The sequence below is a fragment of the Balaenoptera physalus genome, assembly GCF_965194825.1.
Source record: "Balaenoptera physalus genome assembly, chromosome: 17".
In the NCBI taxonomy this organism is placed as follows: domain Eukaryota; kingdom Metazoa; phylum Chordata; class Mammalia; order Artiodactyla; family Balaenopteridae; genus Balaenoptera; species Balaenoptera physalus.
The window spans coordinates 45,677,529-45,703,270 of NC_138895.1; the positions used below are offsets into that span (position 1 = coordinate 45,677,529).

At 41.4% G+C, this 25,742-nt stretch overlaps 1 long non-coding RNA gene and 1 pseudogene across 2 annotated transcripts in view; one reads left to right on the plus strand and one right to left on the minus strand.

The window, feature by feature from the left end:
• Nucleotides 1-25,742, minus strand: part of LOC309646462 — a 254,787-nt gene that overhangs the window by 182,346 nt on the left and 46,699 nt on the right. The window lies entirely within an intron of this gene.
• Nucleotides 75-2,275, plus strand: LOC309646403 (heat shock cognate 71 kDa protein pseudogene; annotated as a pseudogene). Its single transcript has one exon. The product of its transcript is annotated as a heat shock cognate 71 kDa protein pseudogene (transcript).

Here is a 25,742-nt window from a genome sequence, read left to right on the forward strand (position 1 = left end):
GAAGGTCATCCTCACTTCTGAAAACAACTAAGTTTGAGGGTTTCCCAAAACCATCCTCAGATTCCATACTTCACTAGAAAGACTCACAGCTTGTTGAACACGGCGGCAGCTCTATAGGTTGCTGTTTTCTCCTCCAGTGGACCCGGGCCTGCGCTCCAGCAACCATGTCTAAGGGACCTGTAGTTGGCATTGATCTTGGCACCACCTATTCTTGTGTGGGTGTCTTCCAGCACGGAAAGGTGGAAATAATTGCCAATGATCAAGGGAACCAAACTACACCTAGCTATGTCGCCTTTACTGATACCGAACGATTGATCAGTGATGCTGCAAGAACCAAGTTGCAATGAATCCCACCAACACGGTTTTTGATGCCAAACGCCTCACTGGACGAAGATTTGATGATGCTGTTGTCCAGTCTGATATGAAGCATTGGCCCTTCATGGTGGTGAATGACGCAGACAGGCCTAAGGTTCAAGTAGAATACAAGGGAGAGACAAAAAGTTTTTATCCAGAGGAGGTGTCATCCATGGTTTTGACAAAGATGAAGGAAATAGCAGAAGCCCACCTTGGGAAGACTGTTACCAATGCTGCTGTCACAGTACCCGCTTACTTTAATGACTCTCAGCGTCAGGCTACCAAAGATGCTGGAACTATTGCTGGGCTCAATGTACTTAGAATCAACGAGCCAACTGCTGCTGCTATTGCCTATGGCTTAGACAAAAAGGTTGGAGCAGAAAGAAATGTGCTGATCTTTGATTTAGGTGGTGGCACTTTTGATGTGTCAATCCTCACTATTGAGGATGGAATCTTTGAGGTCAAATCTACAGCTGGAGATGCCCACTTAGGTGGAGAAGACTTTGACAACCAGATGGTCAACCATTTTATTGCAGAATTCAAGTGCAAGCACGAGAAGGACATCAGTGAGAACAAAAGGGCTGTCCGTCACCTTCGTACTGCTTGTGAGCGTGGTAAGAGCACTCTCTCTTTCAGCACCCTGGCCAGTATTGAGATTGATTCCCTCTATGAAGGAATCGACTTCTATACCTCAATTACCCGTGCCCGATTTGAAGAACTGAATGCTGACCTGTTCCGTGGCACACTGGACCCTGTGGAGAAAGCCATTTGGGATGCCAAGCTAGACAAGTCTCAGATCCATGATATTGTCCTGGTGGGTGGTTCAATCCGCATCCCCAAGATTCAGAAACTTCTACAGGACTCCTTCAACGGGAAAGAACTGAATAAGAGCATCAACCCTGACGAGGCTGTTGCTTATGGTGCAGCTGTCCAGGCAGCCATTTCATCTGGAAACAAATATGAAAATGTTCAAGACTTGCTGCTGTTGGATGTCACTCCTCTTTCCCTTGGAATTGAAACTGCTGGTGGAGTCATGACTGTCCTCACCAAGGGCAACACCACCATTCCCACCAAGAAGACGCAGACCTTCACAACCTACTCAGACAAGCAGCCCGCTGTACTCATTCAGGTTTATGAAGATGAGCATGCCATGACCAAAGATAACAACCTACTTGGCGAGTTTGAACTCACAGGCATACCTCCTGCCCCCCGTGGTGTTCCTCAGATTGAAGTCACTTTTGATATTGATGCCAATGTCCTCCTCAGTGTCTCTGCTGTGGATAAGAGCACAGGAAAAGAGAACAGGATTACCATCACTAATGACAAGGGCCGTTTGAGCAAGGAAGACATCGAACGCATGGTTCAGGAAGCAGAGAAGTATAAAGCTGAAGATGAGAAGCAGCGGGATAAGGTGTCTTCGAAGAATTCTCTTGAATCTTATGCTTTCAACATGAAAGCTACTTTTGAGGATGAGAAACTTCAAGGCAAGATTAATGATGAGGACAAACAGAAGATTCTTGATAAGTGTAATGAAATAATCAACTGGCTTGATAAGAACCAGACTGCAGAGAAGGAAGAATTTGAACATCAGCAGAAGGAGCTGGAAAAAGTCTGCAACCCCATCATTACCAAACTGTACCAGAGCGCAGGAGGCATGCCAGGAGGAATGCCAGGAGGAATGCCCGGGGGCTTCCCTGGTGGTGGAGCTCCATCGTCTGGTGGTGCCTCCTCTGGGCCCACCATTGAAGAGGTTGATTAAGCCAGCCTAGCATAGGTTTAGCATTGTTCCACACAACATTGAAGGACCCTAATTTGTAGCAAATTTCATGGCAGTTTTAAAGTTGAGCTGCTGTAGTAAACTGGACATTCTTGATACTTGAACATGGAATGTGTGCACAGGGAAAGGAAATAACATTGCACTTTACAAGCACTGCATTGTAACTGGAAAATGCAATGTCTTAAATAAAACCGTATTTAAAATGGGCACCATAAAAAAAAAAAAAGATTCACAAACTCAATGAAAGCTATTATATCCACAGTTGCATTTACTACAGGGAAAGAATACATTAAAATCAGCCAAAAGAAGAGCTGCATAAGGCAGAGTCTAGGAGAGTCCCAAATGTGACATTTCCATTGTCCTCAGGAGGTCCCAGTATTGCTGTGTGACAATAATCACTGAGTGTTACCACCCCTGGAAGCTCAGCTGAGCCTCTGTGTCCAGAACTGTATTGAGGCTTCCTTACATAAGCATAGTTGACTGATTGATTGATTGATTGATTGCCCACATGGATAAAGTCAATCTCTAGGTCCACTGATACCATATCACCCAAAGTCCCCACCCTAAACCATGAGTTGATCTTTCAGGTGTGGGCAGCCCCTTCTCCAAGACTATTAAGTATGGCCAGGTGAAGGAGGAGGAAAAGTAGGAGAAGGAGGAAGAGGGATGGGATGGAAGGGGAGAGAAAAGGACAGGACAGGACAGGAAGCTTTCTTGTGAAAAGAAGAGGGATTCATTCCCCAAGCTCATGACCACCACTCAGTAAGCTTTTGTATGCTTCACAACCACCCCATGAGATGTGCAAGATTTTGTAGATGAGGAAACTGAGACTCCAGGAGGCCAAGTAAACAGCCCTAGATCCCCCAAGATAGAAAGAAGACACACTGGGACTGGAAACCAGGTCTTCTGGCCATATGTTCCTGTTCTTTCCATACAATTCACAGTCTCTGTGTTCTGCACTTATGTCAGTCTTTTTTTTTTTTTACCTTTTTTTAAATCGAAATATAGTTAATTTATAATGCTGCATTAGTTTCAGGTATACAGCAAAGACTGTTCAGTTATGCATATATATACATACATATATACATATATATATCCTTTTTCAGATTCTTTCCATTACAAGATGTTGAATATAGTTCCCTGTGCTATACAGCAGGTTCTTGTTGTTTACCTATTTTATATATAGAAGTGTGTATATGTTAATCCAAAACTCCTAGTTTATCTCCCCACCACCCCACCCCACTATCCTCTTTGGTAACCATAAGTTTGTTTTCTCTGTTGGTGAGTCTATTTCTGTTTTGTAAATAAGTTCATCTGTATCATTTTTTTATATACCACATATGTGATATCATATGATATTTGTCTTTCTCTGTCTGACTTACTTCACTTAATACGATAACCTCTAGGTCCAGTCCTTCACTTTACTCCAATTCTGCAAACTTTAGACTTTTCCTTAAAGTGCTTAGAACAGTCATTCTTAGCCTGTTAAGTTCTCATAAAGTTTTGGATTAATTAAAGAGATGCAGATTAGCAACTTTGGAATGTGGGAACAATAATTTTGCGCCAAAATTTATTGTCGAAGGAGTATACAATTTTTTGCTTTGTTCTGGAATTTTGTCATAATGAGGCAGTCATTTGTCTCTTAGACCTTTCCTTCTCAGCTCGCCACCACCCCACCCTATTGGTGAAATAGGCACCTGTGTCAGAGAGGTAATAAGGGGTCTTCCTTACAGGCCTCATTGTAAGCAAAGGCTTAATGGGCTTGGACAGCATGTCAGGGTGGTAAGAGGCAGGGTGAGCCAAGGGCAAGACATCGACCCCACTTTAGACTTTGCCCGGCATCCAGTTCCTAAGATTGTGCTTTTGGCCATTGTGCCAATAAAAACTTAATGACTAGCAATCCTTTATCTAATTCTTATCAAATGTTATTGGAAAATATAATCAACAAAAAATAAAACTAACTGTATGTGGTAAAATTTGTTACACATGAAAAACTCAAAAATTAAAAATGGGAAACACACTCGGTAGAAATAGTTTTAGTAAAACAAAATCAACAGTATCAGTTGGAGACCTTCAAGATGGTGGAAGAGTAAAACGTGGAGATCACCCTCCTCCCCACAGATATATCAGAAATACATCTACATGTGGAACAACTCCTACAGAACACCTACTGAACGCTGGCAGAAGACCTCAGACTTCCCAAAAGGTAAGAAACTCCCCAAGTACCTGGGTAGGGAAAAGAAAAAAGAGAAAACAGAGACAAAAGAATAGGGACGGGACCTGCACCAGTGGGAGGGAGATGTGAAGGAGGAAAGGTTTCCACACACTAGGAAGCCCCTTCGCGTGCGGAGACTGCGGGGGGCAGAGGGGGGAGCTTCGCAGCCACGGAGGAGAGCGCAGCCACAGGGGTGCGGAGGGCAAAGCGGAGAGATTCCCGCACAGAGGATCGGCGCCGACCAGCACTCACCAGCCCGAGAGGCTTGTCTGCTCCCCCGTGGGGGCGGGCGGGGCTGGGAGCTGAGGCTTGGGCTTCGGAGGTCAGATCCCAGGGAGAGGACTGGGGTTGGCTTCATGAACACAGCCTAAAGGGGGCTAGTGTGCCACAGCTAGCCAGGAGGGAGTCCAGGAAAAAGGCAGGACCTGCTAAGAGGCAAGAGACCATTGTTTCGGGGTGCGCAAGGACACAGGATTCAGAGCACCGCCTAAATGAGCTCCAGAGATGGTCGTGAGCTGCGGCTATCAGTGCGGACCCCAGAGACGGGCATGAGATGCTAAGGCTGCTGCTGCCACCACCAAGAAACCTGTGTGCAAGCACAGGTCACTGTCCACACCGCCTCTCCCAGGTACCTGTGCAACCCGCCACTGCCAGGCTCCCGTGATCCAGGGACAACTTCTCCGGGAGAACGCACGGTGCACCTCAGGCTGTTGCAACGTCATGCTGGCCTCTCCGCCACAAACTCGCCCCGCATTCCATTCCCCTCCCTCCCCCCAGCCTGAGTGAGCCGGAGCCCCTGAATCAGCTACTCCTTTAACCCCATCCTGTCTGAGCGAAGAACAGACGCCCTCAGGAGACGTACACGCAGAGGTGGGGCCAAATCCAAAGCTGAACCCCAGGAGCTGTGTGAACAAAGAAGAGAAAGGGAAATCTCTCCCAGCAGCCTCAGGAGCAGCAGATGAAACATCCACAATCAACTTGATGTACCTGCATCTGTGGAATACCTGAAGACACAACGAATCATCCCAAATTGAGAAGGTGGACTTTGGGAGCAAAGATATATATATATTTTCCCTTTTTCTCTTTTGTTGAGTGTGTATGTGTATGCGTCTCTGTGATTTTGTTTGTATAGCTTTGCTTTTACCATTTGTCCTAGCGTTCTGTCTGTCTGGTTTTTTTTTGTTTTTTAATATACTTTTTCGTGCTTCTTATGATTGGTAGATTTGTTTTTTGGTTTGGTTGCTCTCTTCTTCTTTTTTTTTAATTATTTAAAAAATTTTTAATTTACTAATTATTTCTTATTTTTTATTTTAATAACTTTATTTTATTACTTTTCTTTCTTTCTTTTCTTCTCCCTTTTCTTCTGAGCTGTGTGGCTGACAGGGTCTTGGTGCTCTGGCTGGATGTCAGGTCTGTGCCTCTGAGGTGGGAGAGCCAAGTTCAGGACATTGGTCCACAAGAGACCTCTCAGCTCCACGAAATATCAAACGGCGGAAATCTCCCAGAGATCTCCATCTCAAAGCCAAAACCCAGCTCCGCTCAACGACCAGCAAGTTCCAGTGCTGGACACCCTATGCCAAACAACTAGCAAGACAGGAACACAACCCCACCCATTAGCAGAGAGGCTGCCTAAAATCATAATAAGGCCACAGACACCCCAAAACACACCACCAGACATGGACCTGTCCACCAGAAAGACAAGATCCAGCCTCATCCACCAGAACACAGGCACTAGTCCCCTCCACCAGGAAGCCTAGACAACCCACTGAAACAACCTTAGCCACTGGGGGCAGACACCAAAAACAATAGGAACTATGAACCTGCAGCCTGTGAAAAGGGGACCCCAAACATAGTAAGTTAAGCAAAATGAGAAGACAGAGAAACACACAGCAGATGAAGGAGCAAGGCAAAAACATACCAGATGAAACAAATGAAGAGGAAATAGGCAGTCTACCTGAAAAGAATTCATAGTAATGATGGTAAAGATGATGCAAAATCTTTGAAATAGAATGGAGAAACTACAAGAAACGTTTAACAATGACCTGGAAAACTAAAGAGTAAACAAAAAATGAACAACACAATAAATGAAATTAAAAATTCTCTAAAAATAGAACCACCATACAACCCAGCAATCCCACTACTGGGCATATACCTGGAGAAAACCATAATTCAAAAAGAGTTATGTACCACAATGTTCATTGCAGCTCTATTTAATAGCCAGGACATGGAAGCAACCTAAGTGTCCATCGACAGATAAATGGATAAAGAAGATGTGGCACATATATACAATGGAATATTACTCAGCCATAAAAAGAAACGAAATTGAGTTATTTGTAGTGAGGTGGATGGACCTAGAGTCTGTCATACAGAGTGAAGTAAGTCAGAAAGAGAAAAACAAATACTGTATGCTAACACATATATATGGAATCTAAAAAACAAACAAAAAAAAATGGTCATGAAGAACCAAGGGGCAAGACGGGAATAAAGATGCATACCTACTAGAGAATGGACTTGAGGATACTGGGAGGGGGAAGGGTAAGCTGGGACAAAGTGAGAGAGTGGCATGGACATATATACACTACCAAATGTAAAATAGATAGCTAGTGGGAAGTAGCCACATAGCACAGGGAGGTCAGCTCTGTGCTTTGTGACCACGTAGAGGGGTGGGATAGGGAGGGTGGGAGGGAGGGAAACGCAAGAGGGAAGAGATATGAGGATATATGTATATGTATAACTGATTCACGTTGTTATAAAGCAGAAACTAACACACAGTTGTAAAGAAATTATACTCGAATAAAGATGTTAAAAAATATATTGGCATATATAATATACTGTATATTATAAAATACATATAATAGACTATTATTAAGCCATAAAAAGAAGGAAATCCTGCTATTTGCAACAACATGGATGAATCTGGAGGGCATTATGCTAAACCAGACAGGGAAAGACAAATACAGTATGGTATCACTTATATGTGTAATCTGAAAGAAAAATAAGTCAAATTCATAGAGAAAGAGAGTAAATAATGGTTGCCAGGGGTTTGGGAGGTGGGGGAAATGGAAAAATGTTGGTCAAAGTGTACAAATTTTTAGTTATATGATGAATAGGTCCTGAGGATCTAATGTACAACATGGTGACTATAGTTAATAATATTGTATTTTATCCTTGAAATTTACTAAGAAAGTAGATCTTAAGCATTCTTACTACTGGATAAAAAAGGTAAATACATGAGGTGATGGATGTAATAGATATCTTGGTATTGATAATCATTTCTCAATTATCAAATCATCATGCTGTACACTTTCAACTGAAACAATTTTATTTGTCAATTATAACTCAAAGCTGAAAATAAAATAAAATTTGCTTTAAGATGAAAAAAAAATTATCTAGAAGGAATCAATAGCAGAATAACTGAGGCAGAAGAAGAGATAAGTGACATGGAAGATAAAATAGTGGAAATAACAACTGCAGAGCAGAATAAAGAAAAAAGAATGAAAAGAATTGAGGACAGTTTCAGAGACCCCTAGGAACACATTAAACACACCAACATTCGAATTATAGGGGTCCCAGAAGAAGAAGAGAAAAAGAAAGGGACTGAGAAAATATTTGAAGAGATTATAGTTGAAAACTTCCCTAATGTGGGAAAGGAAATAGTTAATCAAGCCCAGGAAGCACAGAGAGTCCCATACAGGATAAATCCAAGGAGAAACACGCCAAGACACATATTAATCAAACTATCAAAAATTAAATAAAAAGAAAAATATTAAAAGCAGCAAGGGAAAACCAACAAATAACATATAAGGGAATCCCCATAAGGTTAACAGCTGATCTTTCAGCAGAAATTCTGCAAACCAGAAGGGAGTGGCAGGACATATTTAAAGTGATGAAAGGGAAAAACCTACAAACAAGATTACTCTACCCAGCAAGGATCTCATTCGTATTGAGCAAGGAAATTAAAAGCTTTACAGACAAGAAAAGCTAAGAGAATTCAGCACCACCAAACAAGCTTTAAAACAAATGCTAACGGAACTTCTCTAGGCAGGAAACACAAGAGAAGGAAAAGACCTACAATAACAAACCCAAAACAATTAAGAAAACGGTAATAGGAACATACGTATCGATAATTACCTTAAATGTAAATGGATTAAATGTTCCAACCAAAACACATAGACTGGTTGAATGGATTCAAAAACAAGACCCGTATATACGCTGTCTACAAGAGACCCACTTCAGACCTAGGGACACATACACACTGAAAGTGAGGGGATGGAAAAAGATATTCCATGCAAATGGAAATCAAAAGAAAGCTGGAGTAGCAATTCTCATATCAGACAAAATAGACTTTAAAATAAAGATGACTACAAGAGACAAAGAAGGACACTACATAATGATCAAGGGATCAATCCAAGAAGAAGATATAACAATTGTAAATAATTATGCACTCAACGTAGGAGCACATCAATACATAAGGCAAATGTTAACAGCCATAAAAGGGGAAATCGACACTAACACAATCATAGTAGGGGACTTTAACACCCCACTTTCACCAATGGAAAGATCATCCAAAATGAAAATAAAAAAGGAAACACAAGCTTTAAATGATACATTAAACAAGATGGACTTAATTGATATTTATAGGCCATTCCATCCAAAAAGAAACAGAATACACTTTCTTCTCAAGTGCTCATGGAACATTCTCCAGGATAGATCATACCTTGGGTCACAAATCAAGCCTGGTAAATTTAAGAAAATTGAAATTGTATCAAGTATCTTTTCCGACCACAACGCTATGAGACTAGATATCAATTACAGGAAAATATCTGTAAAAAATACAGACACATGGAAGCTAAACAATACACTACTAAATAACCAAGAGATCAATGAAGAAATCAAAGAGGAAACCAAAAAATACCTAGAGACAAATTACAACAAAAACACAACGTTCCAAAACCTATGGGATGCAGCAAAAGCAGTTCTAAGAGGGAAGTTTTAGCCATACAATCGTACCTTAAGAAACAGGAAACATCTCAAATAAACAACCTAAACTTATGCCTAAAGCAATTACAGAAAGAAGAACTAAAAACCCCCAAACTTAGCAGAAGGAAAGAAATCATAAAGATCAGATAAGAATTAAATGAAAAAGAAATGAAGGAAATGATAGCAAAGATCATTAAAACTAAAACCTTGTTCTTTGAGAAGATAAACAAAATTGATAAAACATTAGCCAGACTCATCAAGAAAAAAGGGAGAAGACTCAAATGAATAGAATTAGAAATGAAAAAGGAGAAGTAACAACTGACACTGCAGAAATATATAGGATCATGAGAGATTACTACAAGCAACTATATGCCAATAACATGGACAACCTGGAAGAAATGGACAAATTCTTAGAAAAGCACAACCTTCCTAGACTGAACCAGGAAGAAATAGAAAATATGAACACACCAATCACAAGCACGGATATTGAGACTGTGATTAAAAATCTTCCAACAAACAAAAGCCCAGGACAAGATGACTTTACAGGTGAATTCTATCAAACATTTAGAGAAGAGCTAACACCTATCCTTCTCAAACTCTTCCAAAATATAGCAGAGAGAGGAACACTCCCAAACTCATTCTATGAGGCCACCATCACCCTGATACTAAAACCAGACAAAGATGTCATAAAGAAAGAAAACTACAGGCCAATATCACTGATGAACATAGATGCAAAAATCCTCAACAATATACGAGCAAACATTATCCAACAACACATTCAAAGGATCATACACCATGATCAAGTGGGGTTTATCCCAGGAATGCAAGGATTCTTCAACATATGCAAATCAATCAATGTGATACACCATATTAACAAATTGAAGGAGGAAAACCATATGATCATCTCAATAGATGCAGAGAAAGCTTTCGACAAAATTCAACAGCCATTTATGATAAAAACCCTCCAGAATGTAGGCATAGAAGGAACTTTCCTCAACATAATAAAGGCCATATATGACCAACCCACAGCCAACATCATCCTCAATGGTGAAAAACAAACCATTTCCACTAAGATCAAGAGCAAGACAAGGTTGCCCACGCTCACCACTATTATCCAACATAGTTTTGGAAGTGTTAGCCTCAGAAATCAGAGAAGAAAAAGAAATAAAAAGAATCCAAATTGGAAAAGAAGAAGTAAAGCTGTCACTGTTTGCAGATGACATGATACTATACATAGAGAATCCTAAAGATGCTACCAGAAAACTACTCGAGCTAATCAATGAATTTGGTAAAGTAGCAGGATACAAAATTAATGCAAAGAAATCTCTTGCATTCTTATAAACTAATGATGAAAAATCAGAAAGAGAAATTAAGAAAACACTCCCATTCACCACTGCAACAAAAAGAATAAAATACCTAAGAATAAACCTACCTAAGGAGACAAAAGACCTGTATGCAGAAAACTATAAGAAACTGATGAAAGAAATTAAAAATGATACAAACAGATGGGGAGATATACCATGTTCTTGGATTGGAAGAATCAACATTGTGAAAATGACTCTACTACCCAAAACAATCTACAGATTCAATGCAATCCCTATCAAACTACCAATGGCATTTTTCACAGAACTAGAGGAAAAAATTTCACAATTTGTATGGAAACACAAAAGACCCCAAATACCCAAAACAATCTTGAGACAGAAAAATGGAGCTGGAGGAATCAGGCTCCCAGACTTCAGACTATACTACATACTACAAAACTACAGGAATCAAGACAGTATGGTACTGGCACAAAACCAGAAATATAGATCAATGGAACAGGATAGAAAGCCCAGGGATAAACCCATGCACATACGGTCACCTTATCTTTTATAAAGGAGACAAGAAAATACAATGGAGCAAAGACAGCCTCTTCAATAAGTGGTGCTGGGAAAACTAATGTAAAAGAATGAAATGTACGTGTAAAAGAATGAAATTAGAACACTCCCTAACACCATACACAAAAATAAACTCAAAATGGATTAAAGCCTAAATGTAAGGCCAGACACTATAAAACTCTTAGAGGAAAACATAGGCAGAACACTCTATGACATAAATCACAGCAAGATCCTTTTTCATCCACCTCCTAGAGAAATGGAAATAAAAACAAAAATAAATAAATGGGACCTAATGAAACTTAAAACCTTTTGCACAGCAAACGAAACCATAAACAAGATGAAAAGACAACTCTCAGAATGGGAGAAAATATTTGCAAATGAAGCAACTGACATAGGATTAATCTCCAAAATTTACAAGCAGCTCATGCAGCTCAATATCAGAAAAACAAACACCCAATCCAAAAATGGGCAGAAGACCTAAATAGACATTTCTCCAAAGAAGATATACAGATTGCCAACAAACACATGAAAGAATGCTCAACATCATTAATAATTAGAGAAATGCAAATCAAAACTTCAATGAGGTATCAACTCTCACTAGTCAGAATGGCCATCATCAAAAAATCTACAAACAATAAATTCTGGAGAGGGTGTGGAGAAAAGGGGACCCTCTTGCACTGTTGGTGGGAAGGTAAGTTGATACAGCCACTATGGAGAACACTATGGAGGTTCCTTGAAAAAGCAAAAATAGAACTACCATACGACCCAGCAATCCCACTACTGGGCATATACCCTGAGAAAACCATAATTCAAAAAGAGTCATATACCACAATGTTCATTGCAGCTCTATTTACAATAGCCAGCACATGGAAGCAACCTAAGTGTCCATTGACAGATGAATGGATAAAGAAGGTGTGGCACACATATACAATGGAATATTACTCAGCCATAAAAAGAAATGAAATTGAGTTATTTGTAGTGAGGTGGATGGACCTAGAGTCTGTCATACAGAGTGAAGTAAGTCAGAAAGAGAAAAACAAATACTGTATGCTAACACATATATATGGAATCTAAAAAAAAAAAAGAGGAAAAACTATGGTTCTGAATAAAGACGCAGACGTAGAGAATGGACTTGAGGATACGGGGAGGGGGAAGGGTAAGCTGGGACGAAGTGAAAGAGTGGCATGTAGTTATATATACTACCAAATGTAAAATAGATAACTAGTGGGAAGCAGCCGCATAGCACAGGGAGATCAGCTCGGTCCTTTGTGACCACCTAGACGGGTGGGATAGAGAGGTTGTGAGTGAGACGCAAGATGGAGGAGATATGGGGATATATGTATATGTATAGCTGATTCACTTTGTTATAAAGCAGAAACTAACACACCATTGTAAAGCAATTATACTCCAATAAAGATGTTAAAAAAAAAACCCCAACAGTATCTAAAATTGCTTACAATTTAAAATGCTTTTTAGTCAAAAGTGAATGTAAGAATCAAATCTTTTTAAATTTGACCTGAGAAATAAGCTTGGTAGAAATCACTTTTGCAAAAGAAAACTCATAATCACAGAATATACAGCTAGGTGAAAGTTAAGTCCAAATAAATTAATCAAACCAGAAAATTAATTGATCCTAATGATGATCTTTGTATTCAAACAAAAATAAAAAATAAAAATGGTTTGACTCTTTTATGGAAATGTTATCAAATAATTGGATTGATTTAACAAAGATTGATCCTAAAATTTTTTTCAATAATAATCCATCAATTTTGGTATAATTCGTATTAACATACTTGTGTACATAAACAGAGATGAAATATCTGTGAGGTCAATATGGAAGTCCAAAACAGTGGGATTGAAATATTATTTAGTCTTTTTTTCCCTTCTGTAGGACTGATACAAAATCTTATAACCATTAACTTTACCAAATGCAATTTGGTTGCATTGAAAATATGGTCTACAAAAAGATTGCCGATGCAAATAATTTGGATTTGGTTCTCATATCACCTGAAACGTAGGAAAATGTGTCTAATCTCATTTTGTGGGTCCTGCTTGGATTTGGGGACGTTGAAGCAGAGAAGAGTAGACAGTGAGTTAAGTGGTTGGAGGCCTTCTTACTTTCCAAGTTCTCACAAGGACCTACAAATCCCCGCCTGATCTAGAGCCCCTCCTTCTACGACTTCATGTCCTTCCACTGCTCCAAGCCCTTTCCAGATACATCTGTGGCAGAGGAGAGTAGGGGGAGGAAGAGGAAAGGGAAAAGAGCAGTGAGTTAAGTAGTTCTGGTCTAATTCTTAGACGAGTCGGCAAGAGTTTACCTGATTTTGAGACTCAGTTTAACAGGGGGGCACCTGTTAGAACTAAGTTCCCACTCTGAATCCGATATGAATCCACTCTTGCTCCTGCTATTACAGCATCACCACCTTCACCCTCCCCTCCTACACAAACTAACTTTTAACACATATTGATCAGAATCCTGCCCCCAAATTCCAGGCCCACAGTTGGGGCAGCCATCTGCTACCAGGCCAACCTGGGCTGACTGCTAAGATGGCGGTGTGGCTTGTGGTTCCACTTGCCTGAGGAAGTCCCTGGTTTTGTTCTGGTCACCTTTCCTTGTCTGGATTACCATCATAACCTCCAGGGAGTGGATGTAGTCTGTACGACCAAATTTCTATTACCGACTGTCCCAACCCAGTGGACATGTCTGACTCAAAGTCCAAACTCTTCCTGTCTGCCACATCCCTGCTCTTTCTCAGTCCAGTTGTAGCAAGAAGAGCCCTGGGCTGGCCTCCTTCTCATCATAGCGTTCCCTGTCAAGCCACACTAACTCAGCCAGGCAGCAGTCCAGCAGGGCTGGGTGGATATACGGTGATATGGAAATGGCTGCAAAGTTCTTTTCAGGGCTCTCTGAATTAAGTTCAGGACAAGCAGAAACTACAGATTACATGAGTTGAAGAGGTCATCAAGAAATTCTTACCAAGCATCCCCTGTGTCCAGACAATGCCTCAGCACCAAACCTTCCTTCTTTAAAACAAAACAGAATGATTCTCTTTTGGCCTCCCTACTCCTCCTCCCAGCTATTCCTTCTCTACCAGATATTCCAGTCAGATTCACAACAATTGGTTTCTCACTGAATTCCATTTAAATCTCTTGGTCCCAATTTACCTGGCAATTCTAAACCCACAGGTTGTTCTGTAGAGCTAGCTTTCCAAAGAAGTCTGAGTTTCACAACTAATAGACATATTACAAAACAAAAATAAAACAGAACATCACACTGGTTTGAAGCCATCTCAGGGATCTTTTTTTTTTTTTAACCAGAAGTGTGGATTTGTGATATAAGCAGCTGCTACAAAACCAAACAAACGACAGGACTCAGCTCAGAGTTTGAGCCTATCCAGGGGCTGAATTATGTTTGCTTTGAGGTTTTGTGAAAGGTCATGAGGCCTAACAAAGTTCAGATGAGAGTTGGCTGTTTCTCTGTTAGGCTCTGACTCAGAACTTGTGGCGTTTCATGTGGTTTGGAGTTTTCAAACACTGCGCTTTGCACAGAGCTAATAAATGATTCTATCTCAGCATGAAAAGCAATTAAATGTATGGCCTCTTGGGTTTTGGTCTTAGAGTCAGTATTTATTTATTAGGAGCTGCAAGAAGGGCTAAATGGCCTAGAAGAGGGATCACACATAATGAGAGGGGTGAATTTGCTGAAGACACCACATTTTAGATGACCGGAGGCCTGAAAGCGAAAGAAGAGCTCCTGAGGAACCAATAAAATTAGGTCACTGGCAAACTTGCTAATGAATGGAATTCAGCATCAGCCTACAAGAACAAGTTAGAACTGCTTACAGAGCCCTGGGAAGGCCACATGAAAGGCCAGCACCATCTGTCTTCAGCCTGCATGGGCCACTCTGAAGGGGTCCCATGAGATTTCCAGTACATGCAACGCTTGGCACTTCCTCTATGGGCAAGCCTCTTCCAGGCAGTCGACTTGGATTCCTCTGACTCACATTGGGAGTGGGGTTGGGAGAGTCCCTCCAAATAAGCCTCCCTCCAAATAAGCTGTTCCCTTGTAAGAAAGGGGATGTATTAATTTGGTAGAGCTGATATACAATGTAGCTTAGACCGGGTGGCTTAGACAATAGAAATCTATTTTCTCACAGTTCTGGAGGCTGGAAGTCTGAGATCAAGCGTTGTCAGGATTTCTTCTGAGGTCTCTCTCCTTGACTTGTAGATGGCCTCTTCTTCCTGTGTCTTCACATGGTCTTTTCTCTATGTGTGTCTGTGTCTTAATCTCCTCTCCTTATAAGAACACCAGTCATATTGAATTAGAGGCCACCTACATGAACTCATTTTACCTTAATTACCTCTTTTAAATCCCAATCTTTAAATACAGTCACATTCTGAAGTACTGGGGGTTAGGATTTCAACACACATGAATTCAGAGGGGACACAATTCAGTCCGTAACAAGGGTATCATGCCCTTTAGTTCAGTGATGTCATCTGTTCAAGCTGTACAACTGAGTCAACTCCCCAGGCCCTAGTGGAGAGTGATGAGGGGAGACAAGGCTCTCAGTGAGGGACAGCTTTTCCTCGACTAGGTTCACCCAGCTTGATCAAAACCTGAAAAAGAGAAAGTGAAACAGCAACGCAGCAGAACTAAATGTGTAAGAGGAAACCATATTTGTGCTTATTTTCAGGGACAATTGTCTGCTTATGGAGACTTGGTGGACTAGAATAGGTTCATAAAGACCATTCTTTGGATAATGCCTATGTGAACCCAGCAGCATTCACTCCTGGCTTCAATGAAAATTTGCTGTGAGCACATATGTTAGAGCCACTTGGAGGTACAGCTGTGCTCTGTCAGGGCTGACAGTTTAGTGGGGGATTCTGACAATAAACAAATACATAATTTGATAAATAAATCATTCTCTGTTGCCTGAGTCAAGGCACCCAGCAATGACTGGCAGATTGATTGTATCACTGGTGCCAGTTCTTTATTTGTTCTTCTACCCATGTCGTTTGCCATGTGACTTTGCAGTTTCTCTCATCAAGAAGTGGAGTCTATTTAGTCACTGACTCACTTTGACGAATAGGATGATGGCAGCTGTGACACAAGCAGGAACTTGGTCAAGAGCCTGCACATTTCTGATTCTGCTCTTGCACCTGGACCACTGTGCTCAGAACCGGCCTAGGCTGGCCCACTGGAGGGCTGGGTGAAACATGGGAAGAAGAGCACGTCAAAAACCGTTTGACCACCAGCAAATCCCCAGAAGTGTGAGTCCTCAGCCAACAGGCTACATGACCCCCAGATATGTGAGCAAGCCCAGTGGAGACCAGAAAAACTTCCCAGCCTAACTCGCCACCCTACAGACTTCTGAGCTAAATAAATACTTATTATTCAAAACCCCAGAGTTTGGAAGCGGTTTGTAATACAACATAATTATGACAATAACGAACTGATCCAGGGACTGAAGGCTCCCAATAAAGTTAAACATATCTGAAGGAGGTGGCACATTAAGGCATTGTTGGCCATTAATATTTTGGCTGACAGAGTGTATAAATCAGCTTGTCAAGGCTCTGAGAGATGGGATAAAGATAAGAGATGGAGACTAGATTAAAATCTTTACCCTACAGGATGAAGGTAATGTGGGGAATGGGATGGTAAACAAACCTGTAGAAAGGTTCAAAGAACCTTTGACTGACCTACTTACAATACTTCTTAGGCTCCCTGTGATCTTCAGTATAAAATTCAGATTCTTTATTCACAACACACAAAGTCCTCCTGTCTGGTCCCTGCAGTCTCCCCTCCAGAGTCACTTTCTTCTGAGTTGCACGGGGCTAAATTTCATGCACTATGTCCACCAAGCTCCCCTGTCCCCTGGCTTCTGGTTGGATTAACCAATGAAAGGCAAGAGCAGCAGATTGGAAGGTGGGAGGCAAAGGCATCAGAATTTGTGTTCCTCTGGATCTCTCTCTGCCAGGCTGTGGTTTCACATGGCTGTGTTTTTCTATCAAAGACCACAGCTCCCACAGGGTGGCCCCCCTATAGTCATAACTCCCATCGTCTCACAGAGACTCCTTCCCATTGCCCCCAGGCCTAGGTTTCATGACACTTCTGGTTGTTGCCCGTCCTGGGGTACTTCCTCACTCCTTGTTGCTTTCCCTTAACCCAACCCAAACATTGCAAAATCTCCTTCACTCAAAAATTGCTAAAGGGCTCTTTAATCACCCTCTTTGAAAGTGCCATCTATTTCCCAACAGAACTTTCCAGCGCATGACTTTTCCAGTCTCCTATATCATCTACCACTCTCTTTCCCGACCCTACACTCCAGCCATAGTTTCTTTCCCTGTCATGCCACCATACCCATGCTTCTGTTGTACACTTTTCCCTTTTCTTAGAATGTCTTTTCCCCTTTCTTGGCCAGACTCTCACACAAGCTAAAAATCTGAACTCAAATGTCACTTTTCCCAGGAAGACTCCCTCACTGCTGCCCCACCACTGCACCATCCTTTCATACTGGTGCTCTTCTTATAGGCTCCCATAATTACCTCTTCTACCCCCATATCAGAGAACTAATCATAGTGCTTAATGATTACCTAGGAACATGTCTAAATCTCCAGAGCAGGCAGAATCATGGCCTCCCAAAGATGTCCATAACCTAATATCCAGAATTTATAATTAGGCTATGTTACATAGAAAAGGAGAATTAAGTTTGCTACTCAGCTGGCTTTAAAATGAAGGGATTATCCTGGATGATCTAAATGTGCCCAATATTACTACAGTGTGCATAAAACTGGCAGAGGGAGACAGAAGAGTGAGAACAAGAAAAAGGGCAATGGGAGAAAGATTTGACTGGCCACTGCTGTCTTTAAAGATGGAGGAAGAGGCCACAAGCCAAGGAATGTGGACGGCCTTCAGAAGCTGGAAAAAGCAGGAAAACAGATTATGCCCTAGAGACTCCAGAAGGAACACAGCTCTGCCAGAACCTTGTTTTTGAGCCAATGAGATACATTTTGGACTTCTGACTTCCAGAACTGTAAGAGGATAAAATGTGCTGTTTAAGCATTAAGTTTGTAGGAATTTGTTAAAGCAGAAATAGGAAATGAATATGATCACCCAGTAGAGAGTCAGATCCTTGAGGACAGGGATCATGGTTCTGCTTTGTGTCTTTCAAGCTCCTTTCACAAAACTTTTCTTGGAGTAGTTTTCAGATATTTTTGTTGAAGAAAAGATAGGATAAAAAATTATCTTGTCCATCTATATTTTCTGGATTCTTCTGGGTCTATGGTCCATGTAGCAATAGTTTTTCTGAAGGAAGAGATCTGTATTTACCCATATAATTTTTTAAAAGTAGTGCTAAGTTATCAATCTACCATATCATCTTTGGGAAAAATAATTTAACCAGTTGCCAAGGAGAAAAAGGATGCAGGAATGTGAGGGCACTCACAGAGTCCTCCCTCTCAGGAGAGCAGCTGTGGTAACTGACAGTGTCTGCCTCGGGACATGCCCAGCTCCCCGGATGGGCAGGAAAAGAACAGATTGTTTCTTCCCCTGGAGCAGCTGGCCCTGGTTTTGGCTGGATTTGGATCCCTGGGCACTGGTTACTACAGTTTGGCAAGAGTCACCCTCCAACCCTGCATTTCCAGAAGGGCTGTTCTATTACTAATCTGGAGCAGACACCTCCTGTCATCACCACAATCTTGTTCTTACAACAACACCAGCAACAGATGATCTGCAAATCCCACAACCTCTTGATGAAATCAGAGCTGGTGCCTTGGTTTAAAGCCTAGTTGACAATTCTCCCTATGTCACTGAGAGCTCGGGACCAGAAGCCTGGAGTCCTGGGGTCTAGTCTGGCTCTGCCTCTTTCTGTCTTTATTGAATCACTTTCCATTCCTCACCTAAGATGTAAAAGGGATGGACTTTTGTGGTCACTGTGGGCGATGGCATTCTAAGAGTCTATGACAGCTATACAAATTCCGAAGCTCATTTATGCTTGGAAAATGCCAGTGACAATCCGTTCCCACTAGAGAGAGCATTTCATTGACAGAAGCTAAGAGCTAGAGCCTGAGAAAAGAAGAAGGGAAGAAGGGAAGGAAGGAGGGAGACAGAAGATGGAGGGGAGTGGAAGATAGAGAAGGAAGGAGAGAGGAAAGTGGGAGGGAGGGAAGGAGAAGTTATTGAACAGCCTCAGCTCACCCACACCCCAGGCCAGAGCCTCACAAAGTTTTCCACCAAAGTACCTCTGCCCTCAGAGGAGAGTGACAAAGACCCCCAGGAATCCAGTCTGTAGCAAGTAGGAAATCTGAAATTTCATTTAATCTTAAAAATAAATGTGAATTGTGGGTTTTACTCCACATACACTGGTTTTGTAACCAAAGAGGACTCTATGGGGTCTTCCCAGAACAGGACTCCCCCTGTGTCCTCCATAAAATTGTTACCGAACCAAACTGGAGTCCCCTTGCCCTCACGCAATAAAGCAAATCTACTGACACCGGTTGTGGTGAAGGGAAGTGTAACGTTCATTGCAGGGCGCCAAGCAAGGAGTCCAGGGCAGCTAGTTCTTAAAAGACACAAACTCCTTGCTTGGCGCCCTGCAATGAAAGCTACATTTTCCTTCACCACAACCAGTGTCAGTAGATTTGCTTTATTGTGTGAGGGCAAGTGGACCCCAGTTTTAGTTCGGTAACAGTTTCATTTCTGCCATGGTGTAAACCTGTTGTTACAGGAAGATACAGCATGTTGGTGAATCCTGTGGTCTGCAAACCCTAGCCCACATCTGTTTCTCTCTGAGATGGGATGCTTCAGGTCCAGAGGCAGGGACCTGGGAGTTCAGAGGTGGGACTTATTTGTCAACCCCATCCAGGTCATGAAAAGACTGGGAGGCTACCCAGTTTATTACAGCCAGAGAAACCAAGCAAATAAAATAAAGTTTGACTAGTCCAGAAATGTTTGTCTCCAGAAAATTGGGATGATAAGTTTACTGGGACAGTCCTGCCTCCCAGGCACTCTGTGCCAGAAGAAGCTGTCTCTGTTTATGGCTCTGTTTATGACAGTGAGACACATTAATTCTCTGTTTGTAGAATTGTCAGCAACTTGTTAAGGCAGATTTTGGGGTGTTTATTTTCAAAAGCAGTAGAAGTCGGGGGCAAAAGTCCCAGGGAATAGAGACCACATGCTTGGGGGTTAAGCAGGATGTCCCAGCCTGTGAGAAAATTTTAGCTGCCAGCAGAAGGGGGACCAGCTGGGACTTAGCCATGGACCTAGGAGAGTAGGGAGTCGACCCCATGTCAGAGTCCAAGAAGGTCAGCCAAGGCCAAGTTCAGATGAAAAGGAGCTGTGATGAATACAGCAAGCCCCATCGATGATCTGTAGAGCTGCTGTATAAAATGAGCTAGTGCATGCCTGACACATAATAAATACAAATATTTGTTATTATTATTATTATTATTATTATTATTATTATTATTATTCAGGAGTGAGGTCACCTGTTTTGGTGGCAAAATCGACCATCAGGAGAGGAATCCAAAATCATTCAGTGGACAGGAGACAGGAAAAGTCAGAACAGACCCAGCAGCCAACAAGCCTTATTGCAGCCACTGGAAAAAGACTGGAGGGGACTTTTTCTCTTGAGCTAATAGAAGTTAAGACTTGAAGAATTCAAATGAGGTTGGGTACAAAGAGACTGAACATCACAACACTGTAACTGACAAGAGGAGCAAGTAACGGGGACAGGAAGTGTGACACAGGCCTTAGGCACACAGGCCTAGGTCTGAATCCTGACTACACATCTGGTGTGTGGTTTGGGGAAGCCATGGAAGTTGTCTGAGACTCAATTCATCCACTTTAAAATGAGGGTGTTTAGAACACTTCTCCCACAGGATTTGGGGAGATTCGAGTGAGATAATTCATGGAACCGAATAAATGCTCAGTAATGTTAGTTTTTCTGACTAATAGCTGTTATGTAGCAATTGCAAAGTAAGTAAATGATGTTTTGTCTGTATTAAGATTCCAAGACTGGGTAGGGAAAAAAATTTTGCTAGGAAAGAAAAAATTCTTCTTCATTGTCCCTAGATTTTATTTTGGAATAGTCAAGCATTAAGAAAAAAAGAAGGAGGAGGAGGTGGGGGGGAGAGAGGGGGGGAGGGGAGGCTGGGGAAAGGGGAGAGGAGGAGGAAAAGGAAGAAGAGGAAATGGAAAAAGAAAAAGTGGTGGTGGAGGAGGAGATGAAAGGGAGGGGAGGAAGAGAAAGGAAAAAGGAAAGGAAGCATAGTCCTGGTAATTATCAACAAGACAATTTAACATGAGAATATTCCAAAACAAATCATCAATTGGCCCCTTGTTCTCCACTTCCCTCACTCTTCAGCTCACTCCTTAAATGGTAAAGTTCTCCAGAGTCCTGTCTTTGTCTCTATTCTCCTCTCTCCTTCCAAGATCTTCTTGGGCAATGTCATACATTCTCACACTTTCATCTACTACCCATTCTTTAATTCTGAAACTTTTATTTCCAGCCCAGATATCTCTCTTGACCTTCCAATGCTTATTTCCAATCACCAACTGAACATCTTTACCCAGACAGGTCCACTTCAACACATACAAGCACATCTTGAATCTCCCCATAACAAATTCCCTGCCCTTCCTCCTTTATTCCTTGTTGAGGTTGAGGGCATTCCCATCACCTCAAGTCAGAAATATGGGACTCATGCAAGACTTCTCCCTCATCCTAGCCCACTGACACTTCTCCCACACTAATTTTACTTAAAATCTGTTTCAACTTTCCAGGCTCATATTTACTGCCTCGATTCAAACCCTCAGCCCTCAACAGTCTCCCAAGTGGTCTTCCTGCTGCCAGGCCCATGCCTATCTAATCCATCCTCTATAATCCAAAACAATGTTATGCAATCCATGACATTCTCTGGCGAGTATTTCAAAATAAAGATATACTTTCCTTAGCCCAACATGCAAAGCCCTTTGCCTGACACCTGCTTATTTTTCTAGCTTCATCAATCTTCCTCTTTTCTACTCCCCAATCCACATGCACTCACACCCACATTCCATCCTGAACTGCTTGTTTGAAGATGTTCTTCACTCTTCCAGAAAAATTTCTGATTATCCCAACTGCCTGACAAACCCCTGGCCAACCTTTGCAACTCTGTACAAATGTTACCACCTAGGGGAAGCCTTCTCTGACTTTGCTATGTGCACAACTAAGCATTCTTATACCTTTTTTTCTATAACTTTGTTGCAGGACTTAACATATTATGATTATTTGAAATATGTGTTTTTCCAACCAGAGTGAAAGCTTCTAGGGATGGTGCTGTATGCATCATTGTATCCCCAGGATCTAATAAAATGCCTGAACAGAGTGGTCATCAATAATGATTTGTTACACAGATAATTGAAGGAATGGATAAAGAACATTTAGAGCATGAATACAGTTATACTTATGAACTGAATCCTAACTAACCATAATTTCAACAGACTTAAAACAAACTAATGTTTAACTCTTTTACATTTAGGGAGAAGGAGATAAAGAGTTCATCTACAGAGCCCAGTAGCCACTCAGGCCCTACCACCCTTGACACAGAGTCTAATGGGGTCACTCTCCGCCATCCAGGATCTGTCTGCAATCCTAGAAATTCCACTTGGTCTATGTGCCCTATGGTGCTCAGGCTTGGGAGAATGCCAATTTATTAATTAACCATAAAAGTGTAACTGCCAAGACCTTAATGGCCAGCTTTCTATAGTCAACACTTTCTCAGTAGGCAAATCTACAGGGAAAACAAGATTGTAATCAGAAGGTTGGCTTGATAAGCATGGAATAAGCAAGGAGTCAGTCCAATTTACTCGTCCATGCAGTCACTCAGCACAAGCTTTCTATCCTCGATGACCGAAGACCAAACAGAGCTCCATCTTCTCCAAACAGTGATGGGGACGCTCTGGAAGATTCTACCTCTTTAGCTTCTCATTTTCTAGACTTTATGTAGCCGATTCCCTTGGGTTGACTGGGCAGACGCAACCAACCAGGTCTCAATTTCGACAGACTAGTAAAATCACATGCACTTCTAAGGTTATACTCAGATTAACTAAACATTGCAGACACTGACGTTCAAATTATTCCTCAGGGAAAGTTGATGTTCTCAGAAGACAGATCTCACACAGAGTAAGTTTTCCTAAGTGTTGAGGTGGAGGGCCTTTTTGTTATGGCTTTGTGCTGAATTTACCATTTTGGGAGGTAAAACATTCTGGGTTATTAAAGCTTTACTCTAGTGGGAAACGTTTAACACAGACTGGGAGGCTAAATAGGAAAAAAGATACTGGGTAATAGTAATAATATAAATTTAGCTGATTCCTTCCTCTATTATTTAACAGGGGCTCAGTATAGAATGAGAAGATTTCAAAGCTTCTAAAAAGAGGAACTCACCACAATAGACCAGGATTTGTCAATCTCTCAACGTGGAGGTATCTTTCTTTTCTGAGCATCACATGGACTTGGTTCAGAGACTGAATTGGAGGAGACAAGCTGGCTTGGACTGGATAACAGCAGGCAACCTTCTTCAAGAGGATGCGAATAGCTAGATGGTGAAGCGGGACCACTGAAAAGGGGAAATTCCCTTGGCTGTGACACACCTGTAAGTCTGAAATATACACAGGTGGAAACCCCAGGGTTGCTCATGGTTTGGACATGGGATTAGAAGGTCATGTTCAAAAAGTAATTCCTAAGAACCCCCAAAGGAAACAAACTGTGGGTTAAAGCATCCTCCCAAGGAACTCAAAGCAATTTCCTCTCATTGAGAGAGAAGATAAATGAGGAAGTTTCTTTCCTTTGGGTTTTTGTCTTTTTTCCTACTTCTAGTTTTTCCAGATGCTTATAGTTACAGGATCTACTCTAAGTGAATTATGACTGAGGTATAATGGGTGGATCCAGGTTTTGTGGGGTCTGAATACAATTGGGAATCCCACTTCACTAAAAAAGTACAATTGTTTTTATCGTTTTATATAATATTAAATGTTAAATATTAAATAATATTGTTTTTATTTAAGAAATATTTTGTTTTTATTTGTAAAATAATACATTTATAGAATAGTGAATATTTAGAATGAGAAAAGTAATTTTAACAAATCACAATTTTTAAAAGGTGGCAAATACCACAGGCATCACAAAATCCAGAAAAATAACATAATAATATTGTTATATCATTATTACATAAAATATTATTAAATTTCATTATAATATTAGTGTTAATTAACTTCTGATGTTAGCTTTGGGTAATGAGGAAGCGGGACAAGGTTTTAAGCAGAGGAACTACCTAACCAAATTTACATTTTAGACCTACCTGGAGTCACAAAGTAGATATTCTTCTTGAAACTAAGCCTTCTGCTCATGGTTCTTTTGTTGAGAATGTTTTGTGGCAAAACTTACTGAAATGATTGCATTATGTTGTCACTTGAAAATGAAGGAAACTGTCTTTTCTAGTTAGACATATTTAAAAATTTAAAACGTGTCTTATTTTTCTGGGTCTTATTTGGGAAAACATCTTTAAAAGCAGAACAGCATGAATGGTGCAAAGCACTGACCCTCTGACCAAGAACTGGTGAAAGGGTCAAACCAGATTAAGACCCAAGGTGGTTCCAGACACAAGCGTCTGGGACGACTGGCCTTCAGACCCAGGAGAGACATCTGCTGGTGGGACTCGAGAGACAGGCCTGAGTTCTCTGAAGGGCTTCTGCAGAAGTGAAAAATGAGGGATGCCGTGTGTGTGTGTGTGTGTGTGTGTGTGTGTGTGTGTGTGTGTGTGTGTATGTGTGTGTTCTGGGTCTTCATGTGCCATGTGAACTGAATCCTGAAAGGAAAATTTGCCTAGCAGGGAATGCGGATGGCCAGGCCATGCTGAGTCAACAGAGCCCTTGCACATTCAGCCCTCAGGTAGCAGCTGCCCCAAGGGGAGCTTTCCACCCCCAAGGAAAGCTTCTATCACCCTGATGCCCCTGAGCATGAGAAGCCTGGTATTCCAAGGGCACTACAGGAAGAAGATTCCATCTATGTCATCCAGGAGCCAGACCTTCTTGGAAGATCTATGCTCTCTTTTTCTCCTAGACTTTCTTCCATCAGCTCAGAACATCTCTAAAGAAAGAGAATGAAATTGATTGCAGACTTCTGTTTCCTAAAGTTAATCATTCTTTTCCATCTGGTGACTACATATCAGCTCTAAGCACTATGCCCTTCAAGGCTCTTTTCAGTTCACTTGTGACCCACTGTTTATCCATGTTGCATACCCCTTTGCAATTGCTGGGCATTTTCACATGAAACTAATTATAAAAGAGAGTTCCAGTTCTTTCTTTGTTTCTGTTAGAAACAGAAGAGCAAGGAGAAATGTATACTTCTTTTTACTTGAATGTTGTTCATTTCTATACTTCACAACAATGGGATTCTTTATGACAGTTATTGCCCCCAAAATGAGCCCCCCCAATACTCCCATAAACTGCATTCAAATTGGGACTTTGGGTTCTCACTGCATCATTATATGCACAGAATAATAC